We start from the raw sequence: 19,752 nt of genomic DNA on the forward strand, positions 1-19,752 counted from the left end.
CACACAAATACATGTAGTGTTAACTTAAAACTGTTAAAATTATATATATATATATATATATATATATATTCTCCCCGCACCCAAGTTTTTTTAAAGTGCCACATCACCGCATCCGCACCCTCACCTATGTGACATAGATCTCAAGTTAATGTGATAAAAGAACCATTTCATGAAAACATGCCCATTTTTCTCAACATGAACATAGCCTGTCCAAGTAGTTCCAATCAGGAGTAAGAAAGATAAAATTGGCCAATCATCAAGCTCAGAACATTACCGAATTGTATGACTGAAACAGCCACCAAAACTTTGCATGAAGATCAATGCTTCATGCAGTAAATCTGAACTTGAGTAAATCTTGGATGACACAAAACTCCAATAACTTCCTTGAGGTATGATGACTATTCTTGTGCAGTAAGTGAAAGTTTGTTATTTCAATCCTTAAACCAACATCTAAAACTCAATTATGAGATAAGAAAGAAATGAAATAGGACGTAGCATTAATTCCGGCATTTGAAATGTTGTGATTTATAAAAGAAAAGGGTAAAAGATAAATAAAGATAAGTATTAGAATAAGGGCTTTCATCTTTTTTCTTTTAAGTTATATTGCAATCTCCATCTTGTACTATACCAAATGTTTACATCCACAAAACTTTTGAAGGAATCCCAGATTATAACATCTTCCTTCTTGTTCCTGAGTTATACTGTTATCTCCATTGCATGTTTTCGCTTCTGTGAATACATGCATTCAAATTTCTACAGCATGGCGGACAGTAGGCCTCTCTACATGGCATCCTATGAAGCGATAGTACTCCTAAAAGGACTACATCAGAATGCTACTTTAAAGCCCATCTAGTCCAAGGCCGCACGAGATGACACACCCATTTGCAAGATCTGCCTACCATAACAGCAAAACCGTGCCCATGTTCTTCAATTAGGCCCATAACGAGTATTGCTAACTAACCAATCACATTCTTCAGAAAGAAACCCGAACCATTTATATTTTGAAAGCAACGCATGTGCTATAAAATACCAAAAAACCTGCACAACCAACACGCTGAAATGCATGCCACTAGGAAAGAGAATTCACCGAAACAACGCCTGAGGGATCACAATACCATCATTTTCTAATGAACGTGGAAAAGGATAAATCGAACAAATCTAGTATGCCAAAACAAACACAGACAGACACCCGAAGTCCTCAATACAAAACGCAAGCTGCAAGCGTTCCCATCTGCAATTCCAGCATAACTTCCAACACAAGAAATTGTGAAATCCACATGAGAAATAACAGTAATAGAATACGTTTATTCTCATCCGAATAAACCAATTTCGACCAAAGTAGCACTGGTAGAACGCAACAGAAAGAAGGAGAGAAATCGAAGGCCGAAACAAAAATTTTAAAAATAAAAGATCAGCATTCCCCAGTTACAAGCAATAAAACCCCTTTAAGGAACAAAAAAGACAGTAATTGAATGAATAACAAAATCAAGAATCCCAACCAAACGATGAACCCCAAAGCCCTAAAAATCGAACAAGCTACGAACTGCAATTTTCCGTAAAAATAAACAACACAAAAAAAAGAGATCCAAACATCAAGAAGCAATTCACATCCATCACACGAAAACTCCCATAAGTAATCCCCACCAACTTAGTCACTACTCAAATCAGCAACCAGGAATTACATAGAAGAAACGAACTAGGGCAAACGATAAAATACAACAAAAAAATAACTCAGAGTCACACACAAGGAGCTTCATCAGAGGGAGAGGGAGCAGAAGAGAGAGAGAGGGGGGAGGGGGGGGGGTTACCGTGGATGAGATCTCATTGGCATTCCAGTAATTATTCATTTCTACCACTGGAACGCTCCCACTAGGAAAGAGGAAGACCTAGATTTCCCGTGTTGTTGCAGGCAGAGAGAGAGAAGGGGTTGGGGAAGAGAGAGAAAGAGGGAGTAATCATTAGACAGAGAGAGAGCAGGGTTCTTCGAACTTAAAGGAGGCCGTCCAACCAATGGAAGGGGGAGGTCGCTCGCTCGATCGGCTGTACGGCCCACCACACGAGCGACCGACGCTGGGACGCTAACGTTCGCACGTGCGAAGCGTCCCCTTCTCTCTCCCCACAGGAGGAACAGTTCTCTCACCAGCACAGCACAGCAGCAACGCAGCAGTGTAGAGAGAGAGAGAGACCCGTGACACGTGTGTTCTGTCTCCACTCCAAGGCTCGATGACTGCATATACCCTTCTCTTTTCCAGAAATGATAAGATCTTTTCAAGGAGGTCCACGACCGGGCTCTCAATGGGCCGGTATCGGACCCATTTTAGTGTATCCAAACCCGCATAAATAACACGCAACCGAATTCGGGTTCGGGTTATGTCATCCGTTCGAGAAAATGGAATAACAAACCCAAACAACTTAGTTTAGAGGGTTACTTAACCGAAATATTTTTTTTACATGAACATATAAAAAGAAATCACTCGGGTCAGGCAGTTCGATTCGATAGCACAAACCTGACCCACATCAGGTCGATCCGAATAACATTATTCAGGTTGCCACCTTTATGCCCATACGTGGATATCAGGGTTCGGATCTGTTTGGATACTCGAGATGAATCCCACCCATTGACAAACCTAGTTACGAGCCTCGGGCTTGACTCGAACTTTGCGAGGGGTGCAATCGGGTCTGATCACGGTAGATTGAAATCCAATTCATAAATATTACGAGACAGGATTGAATTTGAGTCTGAACTAGATCCAGAAAAGTATTGAACCTGGACCCGAATTTTACGTGATCATTTTGGATCCTAGAAAGAACATTAGGATGAAGGTTAATGGTCTTACATGTAAAAAAACACAAACAGTTCAGATTTGATCTCGATACTGATGTAGATCTGATAGAAACTACCAACCCGAAAGTCCAGTCATGTAGGTCTAAATCTGACCCAAATCTGCATTTAGATTCTATTTTTAAGACCCAAATCTTAGATTTGTGTGTTAGGTTGGTTCGGAATTTCCAACCGAAGCTTTAATCAAGTTTGAGGTAGAAATTTGGTTGTTTCCAAACCAGGTTAGCATGCAAAATTACACAGGATACTTTATTTCCTATGAAAAACTGAAACAACCATAGAAAATCTCTTTTCTCACTTGTCCACCGTGAAAAAATATGTTCGTATGAGTCAAAAAAATGGATGCATTCATGGTCGTTGATTTCTGGATTACCTGAAAAACTTATATACAGGTCAGATTCTGGCATGTAGATCATATCTATGGTGTTAAATGTGACAAAAAACAAATAAAATCAGTGTTTTTAAGTCGATTATATTAACAAACCGCTGTAGCAAACTTTATCCCATAAAAACTTCTAGCATCTCAATCAGTCTTGTCTTTGGTTTAAGTCGGGATGTCAATGGTTTAAATTTGGGTCAGATATGTAACCGAATTTGAATCTGATTATCCATATTTGATAGAAACGATTAATGATTGGATTTAGTGTGCATTTTTGCGTCCGAGTTCCAATCTGAATCCAATGGATAATATAACTCAATTATATATAAATATAAATCCGATTAGCTAATGAATGCAGATTTGGTATTACCTTTTATCCAGCTGACTTCAAATTGGAATCCAGTCCAACTAGGGGTGGCAATCGTGTCGGGTTGGCGTGTCAGCATACCTCAACCCGAACCCGACCCGTTTATTAAACGGGTCAGCTGTGGCAAACACGAACCCGGCCTGTTTAATAAATGGGTAACCCGACACGACCCGCCAACCCATTTAATAAATGGGTTGGGTCGGGTAAATGGGTTCTCGGGTTGGGTTGACGGGTTGGCAGACAGGTTGGCGGGTTGACCTACCTGCCTAACCCGTTTATTAAACGGGTCAGCCGGGTTGGCATACCCATAACACAAACCCGACCCGTTTAATAAATGGGTTAGACGGGCCGACCCGTTTATTAAACGGGTTTGTTTTTTCCAAAACCGAACTCGCCTAAGAGGCGGGTTGGCGGGTCGGGGTCATGTCAGGTTTTGCCACCACTAAGTTCAACCATCTACAACCCTAAGTTTAGGAGATTTGTGAGCCTTCTAAAAAAATGTGCTACCCATTGAGTCTAATTCAACAAGACAAGTCTCCCGTACATAACCCCAAAAGGGTTTGGCATAGTGGGATGGGAGCCTAGGCTGCTAGGCGGTCTAGGTTCAAATCATGCAGGCGTCAACTTAAGCAAGGCGACTCCTTGGTGACAAGGGGTTCGTTACAAATTTTATACCATTGAAGAAGCGGCCGTAGGTTTGGTAGACATAGTCTAGCGCAACCAGGTCTCTTGCTCTGAGATTGGTTTCTCCTTTCTTCACAAAAATAAAAGCTCATACATAATATAATTGTATTAGTCGATTTTTTTTTCTTTCATTTTTAAAAAGAGATATTAATAGTGTTATCAGCCAATGACTCCATGAGAAAGGCGTCTCGTTATGTGAAGGCCATCCCATGAAATGCATACTTAAATACATTCAGGGGAGAGCGACGTGTATGCATTTACTATGTAAATGCATGGTCGAAAAGAAATTCATGATGACAGCATGTAGAGTACATTCGTATGGTCATATTAAAGACAAAAAAAACCCATGAAAATGTTGATTCACTCTTAATTCTCATATTATAGCGGCCCAATATATATATATAATATAATGAAAACCTATATAATAGAAAACCTCTCAAACCTATCCAATAAGAAACATTTGAGGGATAATTCAGACCTTACATATGTGTTCAACATGATTGATTTACTAGAAATAGATACTAGGATCATGCATTTTGGATGAAAAAATGTTATTTGAAACCTCAAAATTTTATGAAATTGTAGGCCATTGATTTTTGAAACTTTATAAAAACATATCCATGCATCGGAATCAAATGCTCCAATAACTTATTTCTATAAAAACAAGGGAAAAGATCACATCTATAAGGTCAAAATTTCAAAAAAATACCAAAAATCCAATAAATGTTTCTTATTGGGTAGGTTCGGGAGATTTTCTATTGAGTAGGTTTTCATTCTCTTGTAAAGAGAGAGAGAGAGAGAAATGTGCTGGATCTGCCCACTTTCTTGTTTTGCTGGCCCCTTCAAAATCATAGTTTTTTTGGTATTTTTGTCACATCTAGTGATCTGTAGGTTTTGTTTAGTGGGAACCAGTTTTTGGATCATCTAAATCTGACTTGTATACAAGTTTTTTTGGTAATCAATGGCTATGAAGGCATCAATTTTTTTTGGCTCATAAAAATACATTCTTCCATCGAAAAAACATGATCCAAGAGTCGATTCCCACTAAATCGAGCATGCTAAGCACATTTAACGGTTCAGATCTATCATAAAGCACTTCAAACTATGAGGCCTAATGGGGCATAATATGTTCAATTCTCATATATATATATATATATAGGTAAATCAAAACTTACCCACCAGAAAGCCTATCAAACCTACCCACTAAGAAACATTTTATCATATTTTTGGGGTGTTTTTTTGAAATTTTACATATGTGTTCAGCATGATTGATTTACTAGAAATTGACACTTGGATCATGCATTTTGAATGAAAAAAAATGGTATTTGGAGCTTTGAAAATTTATAAAAATTGTTTGCCTATGATTTTTGAAACCTTATAGAAACTGATTATATGCATCAGAATCAAGTGCTACAAAGACTGATTCCTACAAAACCAAGTGCATAGATCACATTTGTAAGGTCATAATTTCGAAAAAAACACCAAAATTTTTTGATAAAATATTTCTTAGTGGGTAGGTTTGGTAGGTTTTTTAGTGGATAGGTTTTCATATATATATATATAAAGAGAGAGGCTTGGATGTGGTTGTGTCGGTGTGTGTGGTTTTTACCAAGTTTGAATAATTTCACAAGCATGGGATTTAGCTTTGTCTTGTAAGGCACCAACTTTAAATAATTTCAACATCAACAACTATAGGTTGGTTGTAAAGTAAAACATTTATTCGAGTAGGACCCACGGAGTTTCTTAAGTTTGAAAATTTGGGTATTGATTGCCTTAATGCTTGCTTGGAAGATCTTGGCAGACTCCTTTTTTGCAGTAGGCATAGTTTAATTTGTCTCATAAGCACAATTTGGCCACCCCCCAAAATGATACTCCCAAGCTTTATAAAATACATGTTTTGCTTGATTTCTTCCATCAAGTAGCATACAGCAAGCATAAGCCCCTATTTTTATATTGGATTGAACAGGAAGGAAATAATCTTCTAAAATGTTGCTTTAACAGACAATCATGCTGAACGTACCTTTTTCTTTTTGTTGGTGTGGAACAACCAGGACAGGGAATTCCTTGTGTATTTTTTTGGATAATCCAAGAGAAAAAAAAAACCATCACCGATTGCACATTGGCGAGAATTCCTTGTTTGGCTATCACAGGTTACAGAAATATGCTAGCTCTTTTTTTTTTCTATAGGAATAGCGAAAGGATAAAATTGTAATTTTTTTGTTTAGCGAAAGGTACAATTGGTTGAGCCACGCTCTGGTCGCGGGCATCCGTTGGTGTAAAACCCCAACCTGCTCTCTCCTTGCCAAGGGAGTAGCACTGGTAAACAAGCAGAACAAACTGGACAAAGAGCGATCAAACTCAGCTCATTTTTGTGGCGAGCTGGACCAAGCTTAAGGTCATGACTAGCCCGAGTTAAACAAGCTGACCTCAAGCTGGCTCATTAATAGAAAATTACATTTTTCAAAATTAAAATTAATACAAAGTAGATTCCAAATCTACTGAATCCAACCTCAAACTGATTCATTTACAAAATAAATGCATTTTTTCAAAGTTGTAAGCAATAGGATTTCGATGATACCTATTACTTGCATTCAAACACTTTAACCATCTATACTCTATCATATATATATATATATATGTCAAATGATACTATTACTAGTTAATCCTATAGGACTGAGCAGAACCTAAAACTTATTATTCAAGTAGGCTTGCCGAGCCTCTTTCATGAGTTTAAATGAGCTTTTTTTTTCAAGCTGAGCCACGAGCAGCTTGTCTCATTGTTTTTCAGTAGTCCCCTACTGGGAACTGAGAAGTACATCAAGTTCTAGCTTTGCAGCAAGAAATATGCACCCCATATTTCATTTTATCGGCAAGGGCTAGCTCATTTTGCATTTTATGGCACATCAAATATCTGGCGATGCATACGGAGTGGAATTGATTTATTGTATTGTTTTGTTCTGATAGTACGGCAATTAATGGAGACGAATGATTTGGTTTAGATGGGACGGGAATGGATGATCATTTAGCCTTATCTGAAGACACGCTCATTACTTGATTGCTGTCTATGGAAAATCAGATGATTTTTTTTTTTAAAGGCAAGCTGGGATCAGGCTGACCCCCCACCCCCACCAGTTATTGCCACCAGTTATTATCCAACGGTCCACTGGGTTTTGAGCATGCAAGCTACCCACAAGGAAACGAGCACTGATAGCTCCTACCAATCAGGCGTGTCGGATGAAGTGCAATCATTGATTTACAAAATCTCTTTACTCACTTTTATATATATATATATATATATATATATATATATATATATATATATATATATATATATATGAGAGAGACACCCCTGCACATATCTCATGTTTAGATGTTTCAAAAGTTGATTCTTAGTACGAAGACCGTGTAGATTACATCCTTAAGGTTAGATTAGAAAAACAAAAATAAAACCATAAAAAACTAAAAAATTAAACAAAAAATAACTATGTTGTATGGGTAATTTGACTTGATTTTTTAAAAATCTTATAATTTTTTATATTCTTTTAATGTATAAAATTATAAATATTTGACATCGTTAGGACCCTTTTACCCTTCGCAACTGTGAATTGAGTTTTTTTTTGTGATAAAAGTGTATCGTTCATCGAATAGGTCCAACTCCTACTTAAATACATAATCACAACTTTTTTATGCAAATTTAGACCTCATGAACTCACATAAATTTATTTGTAATTTTTCAGTGAAACTAAAACCACCAAAATCACAAATATCTGACTCCTTCATATATAATAAAAAAATTGTGAAACGTTTCTCACAAATAACATATTGTTTTGCATATATCTTAAAATCATATAAATTTATGTGTAAAACACCTTTCACAAATAACATACAGTTTCATACAAATTTATGTGTGAAACTCAACTTAAAGGAAACTAACAAAATCACAAATATGCTACTTACATATTTGCAAAATTTTTATATGTGATTTTTCTTAATAGTTGTGATTTTGTCGAATCATATATATATATATATATATATATATATATATTAGTTTTTATTTGAAGGTTTCTTCTTCTAGTTTGTGTTTACAAAGAACTTCTTTGTAAAACCTTACAACGATTCATGCATTTTGAGGAGGTTGTGGTATCATCTTTGTGACTTATGAATTGCTTATAATGCAATAGTGTGTGCCTTACGATTATTGTAGCTATTTGCCAATGGACTGAGTCATATAATGGTAATTGTATGTATGACAAGCATTGTTATGAATGTTTGTCTTATTCAGTTGCTTTGTTTGACTGGTGAATAGAGTTAGTCACTCTTCACCTATAAAATCAGTTGAATTGTTATAGTCATTTGTTTAGCACTATGGTCCTTACTGCTCTTGTATTTAGCTGTTTGTTTTACTAGAGCTTTGCTTACTCCACAATATGTTTTGTCAGTTATGTTAGTCTTGTTTTTTTTGCTTGATCTAGTGGTTATCTTGCTTATTGCAACATTTGTACTTTCGTATCTTTTGCACATTTACTAGTATGTTGTGAGACTGACCCATTTCATGGGCAAGTGGTGAACAGGTTGAGACAGCTTGCGATGACACGATGACGTGATGCGTTCAAGGCGAGGCCTTTTTCCTAAAGTTATGCTCCTGAGGACGCTTTTGGTAAATGTGGTATAAAGTTTCTTTGAAAATATCTTATCTTATTAAAACTCTAGATTACTAAAACTGTGTTACCAAAACTTCGTTCTTCTTTTCATTTTAATAAAATATATACTTGGGTTGTAAATTAGTTTGTAAAGGGAAGTTTGCGTTGTAATGCGCCCAAAGTCTAGGGACTTGCTATTTCAAACATGATTTTTCCTGAACTCTTGTTTCAAACTCTGATAAATAATTGATTTCAAAGCTTTCAACCTTTTTCGTAAGAGGTTTCAAGTCCACAATTTTGGGGTGTTACAACTTTTGGTATCACAGCGACAGGAAAAGCAATAATCATTGATCATCCATCATCTGCATCGCACTATGAATATCATTTCTTTTAAATTATTTTGTATTTATTTTAATTAAATAATGTGTTTTTGCTTAGATGTCGAGTAAAAAAAAAATTAATTAGATTCGAACCCAGACTCGGATCCGACCCTGGTGATAAGTCAGTTGTGTGCTTATAAAGGCACGTTGCAACGAAGGGGGGAGGTTCTCGAAATCTCCTTCCCCTTCTCGCTCTCTTGTCTCTCAGTCTCTGCACTCTCTCTCCCCCTGGCTCCCATCTCTCTGCTCTCTTTCCCCTGATTCTCTCTTATCGGCTCGCTGGAGACCCCATCCGCCACCGCCGCCCACAACTGCCTTTGTTCCGATCGACATCACTGCCGGCGACCTTCAGGTACGTAGCAACTTTTCCTTCTGCCTCCTCTTTCTCTTCTTCTTCTCTCTAAGGGGTCGATCGACAGGGGGCAGAGCCCCCTATCGTCGCCTCTCATCGACAGGGGGGGTTACCCCCTGCCTTTCTCTTGGGATCGACCGACAGGGGGGGCGGGGGGTGGAGCCCCTATCGTTGCCTCTTATCTGCAAGGGGACTCCCCCCCTTGCCTCTCTCTCTGGGTCTACCAGGAGGGTGGTGTCGAGCACCCCTCCTCGCTGTCTCTCTCTCTTTTTTTAGGATTTTTATCTCTTATGGAATAACATTGGATCCACACTGGATCTCTTTAAAAAATCATCATATTTTCTGAATTTTTCTTCCTTTATCTGGGTTTAACTTGAAATTAACTTAAAATATATATCAATGGTCATAGTCAAGATATGTTGAGAGTTAATTTCATTTCAAACACTATAAAATCACCAAAATGTGTTTTATTCTTCATCTGAATTTAAATATAGTTTATCTTATAATACATTTTATAATCATAGTCAGAAATATATTATATCTTTAATCTTATTTCAATTCATTTAAAGAATGAAATATGTTTTTCAATATCCAATTTTCAAAATTCTTTAAATCATTCATCATTTAGGATAGAATTACATCATTATTTTCAAATTATTTTACGTTTTCTTAAAAAACCCAAGTGATTTAGGGACGATTCTTCAAATATCATCTTCATTTCTCAAATCAATCTTCAATTCTTATTCAAATTCATCTTCCTATTGTCAATTCTATTTTTCAAATTTCAAATTTCAAATATTCTAATTTCAAAGTTTAAATTAACTTTGAAATTTTCAGTTCATCTCTAAATTCAAAATTCAATTTCCTAACTAGATCATATTTCAGAGTTCAATTTAACTTTGAAATTCCAAATTCATTTCCAAGTTCAAGATCCAATTTCAAAATCAATTCAAATTGAATTCCAAAGTTTAATTTAACTTTGAAGTTCATCTCCTGATTTCAGGTTTTCTATTCTTCACTTCAAAATCTCAAATCCCCAAGTTCTTGTGAAATCTCCTGAGTTTTAATCTTCAAATCATTTTGAGATTAAGATTAGTGCTAAATTCAAGTCCATTTTTCAAATTCAATCAAGATTTCTCAAATCCAAATCTCATTTTCAAAATTTCATCTTGATGTTCAAATCCAATTCTTAAACCCATTTCCCATCTCTAGATCAAAATTTCCTTTTCAAAATCGATTTTGAGAATCAAATTCAAATTCAAAGTTCATTTTAAACTTTGAAACTTCATTTTGACTTCAGAATTCTATCTCAGTTCCAAATTTCCTTTTCTCTTCATTTATTCAAATTTAAGATCTATTTTTAAATCTTTGATTATTCTAAGACTTAGAATTTCAAGTGTCTTTTTTCCAGATCTATTTCAAGTCTTAAGTTAGATTCCAAATCTAACTTTTTTAAATCAATTTTCAAAAAAAAAAAACATTTCTTCACAATATTCTCAAATCTATTTCAAAATCACTTGGATAGAATCCTAAAAAGTTATAAAATTGTTTTTCTCAAAAAGCATACATCTATGCATTTGCATTGTACAAGAATGATTCAATCTGTATTTTAGACTTAGAACAATTTCTTAGACAATATTTTAGGTAAAGTAAAAGGCATAAATTTGATCATTGGTTCGATTACCCCTAGTAAAGGCGTCAGGAACGGTCAAACCTCGTACCGACGAACGAATCTTGTCTCTCCATTTTCTCATAAATTTTAAAAAACGTTGGTGAGTAATTTCAAAATATTTTCAAAATTAAGGTCAAGCGAGACCTTTGCAAAAGAGTTCCTCTTTCTTTTCTCTTTTCTCTTCTTTTCTATCTTTTTATTCTCTTTCAAAAAGAAAATAGAGGTTAGAAAGGCAAAGAGAAGGAAAAGAGGAAACAAGAGGAAATTTTTTTGCAATGATCACAGTTAGCTTAATTTTAGGAATTAGAATCGAACTCCCTAACCCTCAAATCTATAATTAAAGGCCTTGAAATCTCCTTAAATTGAAAAAATAAATGAATTAAATCTTGTTTTTAAGAGTCTCGCTCTGGATATTTTACTCTCTCTCTCTCTTCTCTCTATGACTCACGTGAACCCCATCCCTCACTCGAAGGTTGGTCACACCTTGCTAAGGACCCAAGCCCTTCTATCTCCTAGATGTGATCTAGAGGTGTCATCTATCCCGGTAATCTGACTTGATGTTGCTCTTAACCGTGGTTATGTTGGTCCATCCCCTTGTTGGTATTTTCAGAGGTATACTTACCTTGACATAACTTTTAGAGTCTCACCAAACCGTCCCAAAAAATGAATCTACCTGAATGCTTAAAATTGCAACTACAAAGTACTAGGACAATTCTGACTTTCAAAACTGACATGTACCTATCCCAATATCCCAATCACTCTTCAGACATCGTTATATGTCCCTAAAACCTTCCATAACTTAACCAAGTCGTGGTTGAGCTATTGACCCAACCTTTTACCCATAGAACCCAACTACCAAAACATGCCTACCCGATTTAGTTGTTTGGGTCTATTTAGATTATGTGATCGTCAAACGTCTTTTTCAGCCTTTTCATGTGTTCTAGACCATAACCAATTGTCTTAGGCCTATGCACACATCCCTAAGTAGACACTAGAACCCCTAGTTCATTTCTAAACCCCTCGTATTATGGATCACGAAGATCCATACTATTAATTCTCACCTACAGCCTATTGTCAGCTTGTGCACATGGTTCATAACCCACAGGTCCTGAGATCACAAATTGCATGCTTAAAATTTGAGACACAACATTGAAAAATCTAGGATTTGGCATTCCATTGCCAAATACAAGTTCCCAAAGCTGAAGAACTTCATGAACTCATTTGTCAACTTAGGCATTTTGATACATTTTAATTCTATCACGAAGATAATGTGGTAGTGGCAACTTTATGTCTGTAATGAGGAGATGACTTCAAGGTTGCTTCACAGAATGACATAGGTGCGAAGAATCTTGGATAGATAATCTTGTGCTATTCGAACAAATGCAAATACATTCTGTTATTGAATTGAGATTTCACCAATAAGAAAAAGCACTAAAGACTCTATTTATGTGTAAGTTGTAAAATTTCTATTTTTCACTATTGAATGCAAATATGTCACAAACCTTCAGTTTCAAAAGGAAAAGGAAATTTTTCGAATGCCCCCCAAAACTTTTTAGTCTAATTCATGCACACACCAAAAGTATGAGTGCTGAAAAATTCAAAAAATGGCAATATTGTTCTTATAAAATGGCAAAATTTTGAAGATGCCTCACAGTTTGTTGAAATCCTCCCCATATAAAAATTGTTTGATTCTTTACTGTTGTAGGACATTTTTTCCCTTCCACATGTACAACAAGACGTTCACAAATCATTTTTGTGAATGTTTTGTGAAGGTCATACTATATTTGCAGACTTATGTCAAGAATATTTAGCTAAAGGATGTTCACACATTTTGGAGACATTCAGAAAAATGATTTATGGAGGCAAATTATATCAGGTGTATTTAGTTAAAGGAGGTTCACATAGTTTGGGGACATTCACGAAAATGATTTGAGAAGGTCGTACTATATTTGCAAAATTATTGTGGGAGAATTTAGTTAAAGGAAGTTCACACATTTTGGGAACATTCACAACAATGATTTAAGAAGGGCATACTATATTTGTGAAATTACATTGAGACTATTTAGTTAAAGGAGGTTTGCACATTTGGGGGACATTCACAAAAATAATTTGCGAAGGTCATACTATGTTTGCAGAATTATGTCAGGAGTATTTAGTTAAAGGAGGTTCGCATATTTTGGGAACATTTACAAAAATAATTTGCAAAGGTCATACTAGATTTGTGGACTTCAAAAGTATTTAATTAAGATGTGAATGTCTTGAACTTCGCATGCGAATGTCCTCACACATTTGTGAAGGGCCTCATGTTTGTGAATTTTCGCACATGCAATAAATGCGATGCTTTGTATGTTTAAAAGGCCAGTTTCATATTTGAGGAATATTTTTGAAAAAAAATTAAGGTTTTTGTGGTCTCTAACTTGTTTTCCTGGGCAATATTTTTTGATGGCTATTTTTGGTGAATCTTCAACATTATTGCTTTATCTCTATCACATGTTACATTATCGCTGAATTTTGAGCTTCTGACATATCATCAATGGTGAGATATTTCAGTAAGCACATGTTTCTCTTCCTGTAATGGTTCTATCAGTTGTTTTTTGAAACAATGGCATGGATAGGTTAATATGTGAAACAATTAAATGCTTCTCAAGTTATCTTTGCATATTTGATAGCCTGTTTTGTTCTTTTGGTTAATTCATTATCAAGTAAGTTTTATTTGCCTGCTTGTTGTCCTTAATTTGGTATAGCTCTATCATCAAATTTGGTTGTTTATTTTGTATTATAAAATGACTAGGGAACACTTGAATGATTTTAAAATTATTTTTTTATTTTTAATAGCATATTATGTTTATTTTTTATAATTCAATTTTATGTAAAATAGCCTGTTTCAATAAACTATTCAGTTTCTCATTTGCCCTTCTTTTTACCTCTATCATCAAATTTTTTTATGTAGAAAATTATTCATTTATTATAAATATGATGAGTGAGGAGATTGTCATGGAGGTAGTAACACCAACACCTATAGATGGAACATAGCAACAAATAAATTACACACATTGGTTTATCCATCCTATTATAAAGTATGAAAGAGGTTTGATATGTAGATAGACAGAAAATTTTCTATTTAGCCAAAGAGTATGGGTGCCTGATATATTTCACAATAAATGCAACATTAATAAGATAAGGTTGAGATTGATGCATTCAAATAAGAAGTAACAAACAAATTCAATGGCAGTAAGAAAAATTGTTGTTGCACAAAAGGATGAAATAGTGTCCAAAATCATGTCTCTCATCCATGAAGCATCTAAGGAGGGGGGTCTCAGTGAATAGTTAGTGGTAAAGAAGTGCATGAAGCCATTGACATCAGAGTCTTCAGCAATTGCTAACCTACAAGCCCAATTGGAGGAAGCAAGAGACACAACCACTTACAATGGTAGTGGTAAGATAGATAGGGGAATGTGGACATCGTGAAGGTGAAAAGGATAGAGGAAGAACCTCAACAAGGGGAGGGAGTGAAGGCTGAAGTGGTAGAGATTATGGAGAAGAGAAAACAATTGCCTCTAGCAAATAAAGAGACCAATGCTGAGTCTGAGGTTGATATTAATGTTGCTGGTGGTGACAGGATAGAGAAGCAACATCAAAAAATGGATGAGTCATTGGTGAGGTGGAGAGTGAGGGTGCAGTTTGTCATAGGGTAGAGGAGGATTCTCAACAAAAGGAGAAGGTTGAGGTGAACAAGGTGAAGGATCCTCGGAAAGCTGAGGTGGAGATGGCATAGAAGGATCCTCAGGAGTTTGAAGTAGAGGAGGTGGAAGATCATCTCTTAGATGAGGAAGTACATGCTTTGACAAAGAGGTTGTAATGACAAACAAGGTTAAGTGCTCATGGACAAGTATTTTTTTAATTTGTTAGTGTATGCATTATGTTCGTAATTAATTTCAATATTACATTCAATCATTAATTAAATTGTCATATATATATATATGTGTGTGTGTGTGTGTGTGTGTGTGTGTGTGTATGAGAGAGAGAGAGAGAGAGAGAGAGAGAGAGAAAGAGAGAAGCATGCTTGTAAGATAACTAATTTGAATATTTCAATTCAATGATTAAATTGTGATATTTGTGTATGTTTGCGTAAAACATGTTTGTAAGATAACCAATTAAAATATTGTAATTTAATGATTAAATTATCATATAAGTGTGTGCATGAAGTATGTTTGTAAGATAACCGATTTGAATATTACAATTTAATGAATAAATTATTATATATGTGTGTGTGAAGCATGTTTGTAAGATAACTATTTTGAATATTGTAATTCAATGATTAAATTGTGATGTGTGTGTGAAACATATTTATAAGATAACTAGTTTGAATATTATAATTCAATGATTAAATTATAATATATGTGCATATTTATGAAACTTGTTTGTAATGTAACCAATTTGAATATTATAATCCAATGATTAAATTGTCATATATGTACGTGTAAAGCATATTTGCAAGATAATTAGTTTGAAGATTGTAATTCAATGATTAAATTATCATATATGTGTATGAAGCATGTTTGCATGATAACTAGTTAGAATATTGCAATTCAATGATTAAATTGTCATGTGTGTAAAACATATTTGTAAGATAAAAAATTTAAATATTACAATTCAATGATTAAATTATGATGTGTGCATGTTTGTGAAGCACGGTTGTAAGTTAACCAATTTGGATAATGCAATTCATGATTATGTATTTAATGAAATAGTAAATCCATTATTTGTTATTATGTATAGTTGTATATAGTTTACTAAAATGAATCAATTTTAATGTTATATTTAATGATTCATGTATGATATGTGGTAGATTATATGCAAATTCTTGTTATTGTCTGCAGTTATAACTATGATACTAGAATGAATCAATTTGAGTGTTATATTTAATAATTAATTTGTTATATGTGACTGATTTTGTGTAAATTATATTATGATTATTGGATCCACATCCACAAAGTATAGAAGATCCAATAAGCTATATGCATCAGTTCTACTAATTCAAAGCACACAAGTGGTTCTTAATACTATTGAAGGAGGCAAAGGTCTGGCCAAACCAAATGCACTTTCGATGATTCTTGGAGGTTTCACCATGAAACATTGGTCATAATCTTGCAGATTTTGTGTGCAGCTCTTGAATCCCACAATAAACATATTTTAGTTCTTCAATTTTGAGATGGCCATGACCTTGGAAAACATGACATGCATCACAATATTAAAATGTTATGAGAAATCAATAAAAGAACCTCAGTTTGAAAATTTCAAGTACCAATGTGAAATTTTATTAGGAGCAACCGATGACGCATTAGAAGATGGAAGGTTGAAGTTGTCATAGTTGAGGAGGACATATGACAACAAGGTGAGAGGACTGAAGGGGAAGATACCCTATATGGGAGAGAATGCTGGTCCTTGGGTAGAGAAACAGTTGAGGGCATTCTTACTCTACTTCTTTGACACTTGTGTATTCATCGACACTGGTTTAAAGTCAATCTATGCATTTTATGTGCAACTGGTGCAAGACCTAGATCATGTGAATGAATATGCATGAGAAAAAATTTTACTTGCACACCTGTATGCAAGTTTAAGTCAAGTGAAGCATGGAATAAAAAACTTCAATGCATGTTGGTTTTGTTAGAGGTACGAAAATTGTACCATTGATTTTATTCATATGAAAACATGAATTTATTATCTTTATACACTAATATGTATAATACTCCGTATATTAATCATTGCAGGTTTTGATATGGGAGCACATATCCATTAGAAGCCCCCTTAGACATGACTAAGTTCCTAAGTTTTCACGTATTACTATGTGGAGTAGGTCATGCAAGAAAAAAATGCCAGACAAAGAGGAAGAGGAAAAGTAAGAGGGGAATGGTGGAAGAGGAAAGGGTTATCTCTTTAGAAGGGTCATTTGGAGTACAAAGTTGCACCTGTTGTCTAAAGCACATGTAAGTGTATGTAAAACAAGTGGTTATATAATTTATAAATAATATAATATAAGACATTAATGAAAAAACTTCATTCAATAGGTAGTGTGGTGTCCCTACAAAGAAGATACAGATGATGACGAGGATATGGTTGTTCATACCATGAAGCTCGCGAGAAATATTTGGTTGCACAATATGAATGAAGTTGAACGCCAAATGGCCAACTGAGTGGTCTAATAATTTGGATATGCTCAGCCATAACTTTATCGCCCTTCTTGTGTTAGCATAAGTATTTTATGTTGTTTGAAAGATTAGTCGAACGGTTACCTCACCTTGTTCTTTCCCAAACTGTAAAACTGGTGTAACGACAATGATGACATCAAATACTATTCTATTATACGTCTCCACAAGTAGAACATAGATGCTCACAACTAGCAGTTACCAAGTAGTTCCAACACCAAGAGGAACAATGAGATCATACATGGACCAGATCCTAGTTAATATGGATCATGGATTGGGTCCAGATCCATATCAACTTGGATCAAATGGAGCGGATCCAGTATGTTCCAATTTAGAAAAAAATAGAGCCGGATCATTTTTAAAAAATGCGATTTTCAGGCCAACTGTAACTTGATTTCAGAAAAACAGGGCACCAACGTGCTCAGAATTACGAGACACATCTAATGGTATACATAACTCCGCCTGGGTATAACTGTTTAGTTATACACTGCCGGTCCCAAGCCCGGATAGAGGAGGAGGGTTGCGGTAGGCCTGTGACAGCCAGCATAAAAACTTAGTCATACCCTATGAAAATGAACCAATATGAGAATTTCGTTGGGGCGTTCCCTACTGAGCGACGCGTTGTACTCTCTAGGCCCGGAGGCAGTGATAAATGGGCAAGGGTTGCTAGGTCGTCGACCAGAAGCGACGCGTCACACCGGCGCCCGGGTGTGGTGTCAAATAGGCAAGGGTTCCCTCACTTTGTTGGACGGGTGGGGGTAAAGAAGTTAGTCCAAGACCATAAAATTAGGTTAGCCACTTGGAACATAGGGTCTTTAACTGGTAAGTTGCTAGAGTTAGTAGATGTTATGTGTAGCAGAAAGATTGATATTTTATGTCTACAAGAGACCAAATGGGTAGGTGAGAAAGCAAAAGTGATAGAACCTTGGGGATATAAGATTTGGTATACAGGAATAAATAGGAATAGGAATGGAGTAGGGATTGTTATGAGTCGTCAGTTTATAGATAATGTAGTTGAGGTCCGTAGGAAGGGTGATAGAATTTTACTTATTAAATTAGTATTAGGTACAGATATTATTAATATTATTAGTGTTTATGCACCTCAAGTAGGTTTAGATGATTCCATTAAGCATCAATTTTGGGAAGATTTAGATGGAGTAGTACAAGGGATATCTTATGGAGAAAAGCTTTTCATCGGCGGTGACCTTAATGGACATGTAGGCTTTAGTAGGGATGGATTTGAGAGTATCCATGGAGGCTATGGTATAGGAGAAAGAAATGAAAGTGGAGAAAGGATTTTAGATTTTTGTTTGTCCTATGATATGATCTTAGCAAACACTTGGTTTAGGAAGAGGGAGTCTCACCTAGTAACATTTAAAAGTGAGGTTAATACGAGTCAAATAGATTTTTTCTTACTTAGAAAGAGAGATAGGGGTTGTTGCATCGATTGTAAGGTTATACCGGGAGAAAGTGTAGCTACCCAACATAGAGTCTTAATTTTAGATCTTAGAATTAGACAAGGCCGCAAAAGGGATAGACATAGGATAGATCCTAGAATTAAGTGGTGGGCACTGAAAAGAGCTAAACAAGGAATGTTTGTAGAGCAGGTAGTTAAGGAAGTTGATTGGTGTCTCGAGGAGGATTTAAAATCAATGTGGAATAAGATAGCGGGTGGCATGAGAAAAGTCGCTAAAGAGGTATTGGGTGAGTCTAAAGGCGGTGCACCACTAGGTAAGGATACATCATGGTGGAACGAGGATGTCAAATTAGCTATTAAGGTTAAAAGAGAGTGTTATAGAAATCTAAGTAAGAGTCGTGATAATGAGAATTTGGAGAAGTATATGATAGCAAAGAAGGAAGCTAAAAAAGTAGTTCGAAACGCGAGGGCTAAGGTATATAAGGAGGTTTATGACAAGTTGGATACCAAAGAAGGCGAGAAGGATATTTATAGGCTTGCAAAGATGAGAGATAGGAAATCGAGGGATTTGGGTATGGTTAGATGTATTAAAGATGAAGCACAAAGGGTTTTAGTCAAGGATGAGGAGATTAAGGAGAGATGGAAAGATTATTTTGATAAGCTATTTAATGATAGTCATGCTCAAGATCTTGGAGACTTCTCCATTCCTTTTCATGAGATAAATCATGACTTCATGCGCAAGATTCAAAAGAAAGAAATCGCAGAGGCTTTGAAGAAAATGAAATCAAGAAGGATAGTTGGTCCAGATGGTAT

At 35.5% G+C, this 19,752-nt stretch overlaps 1 protein-coding gene across 1 annotated transcript in view; it reads right to left on the minus strand.

The window, feature by feature from the left end:
• The window catches only part of LOC149845193 (LRR receptor-like serine/threonine-protein kinase FEI 2), a 45,448-nt gene extending 43,231 nt beyond the window's left edge, over window positions 1–2,217 (minus strand). Inside the window, exon 1 of the mRNA XM_089995589.1 lies at window positions 1,809–2,217. The gene's annotated coding sequence lies outside the window, so the exon portion shown is untranslated. The remainder of the gene's footprint in view (window positions 1–1,808) is intronic.
• Window positions 2,218–19,752: the final 17,535 nt, after the last annotated feature.

Source organism: Nuphar pumila, chromosome 2 (genome assembly GCF_984573655.1).
Source record: "Nuphar pumila chromosome 2, dmNupPumi1.hap1.1, whole genome shotgun sequence".
In the NCBI taxonomy this organism is placed as follows: domain Eukaryota; kingdom Viridiplantae; phylum Streptophyta; class Magnoliopsida; order Nymphaeales; family Nymphaeaceae; genus Nuphar; species Nuphar pumila.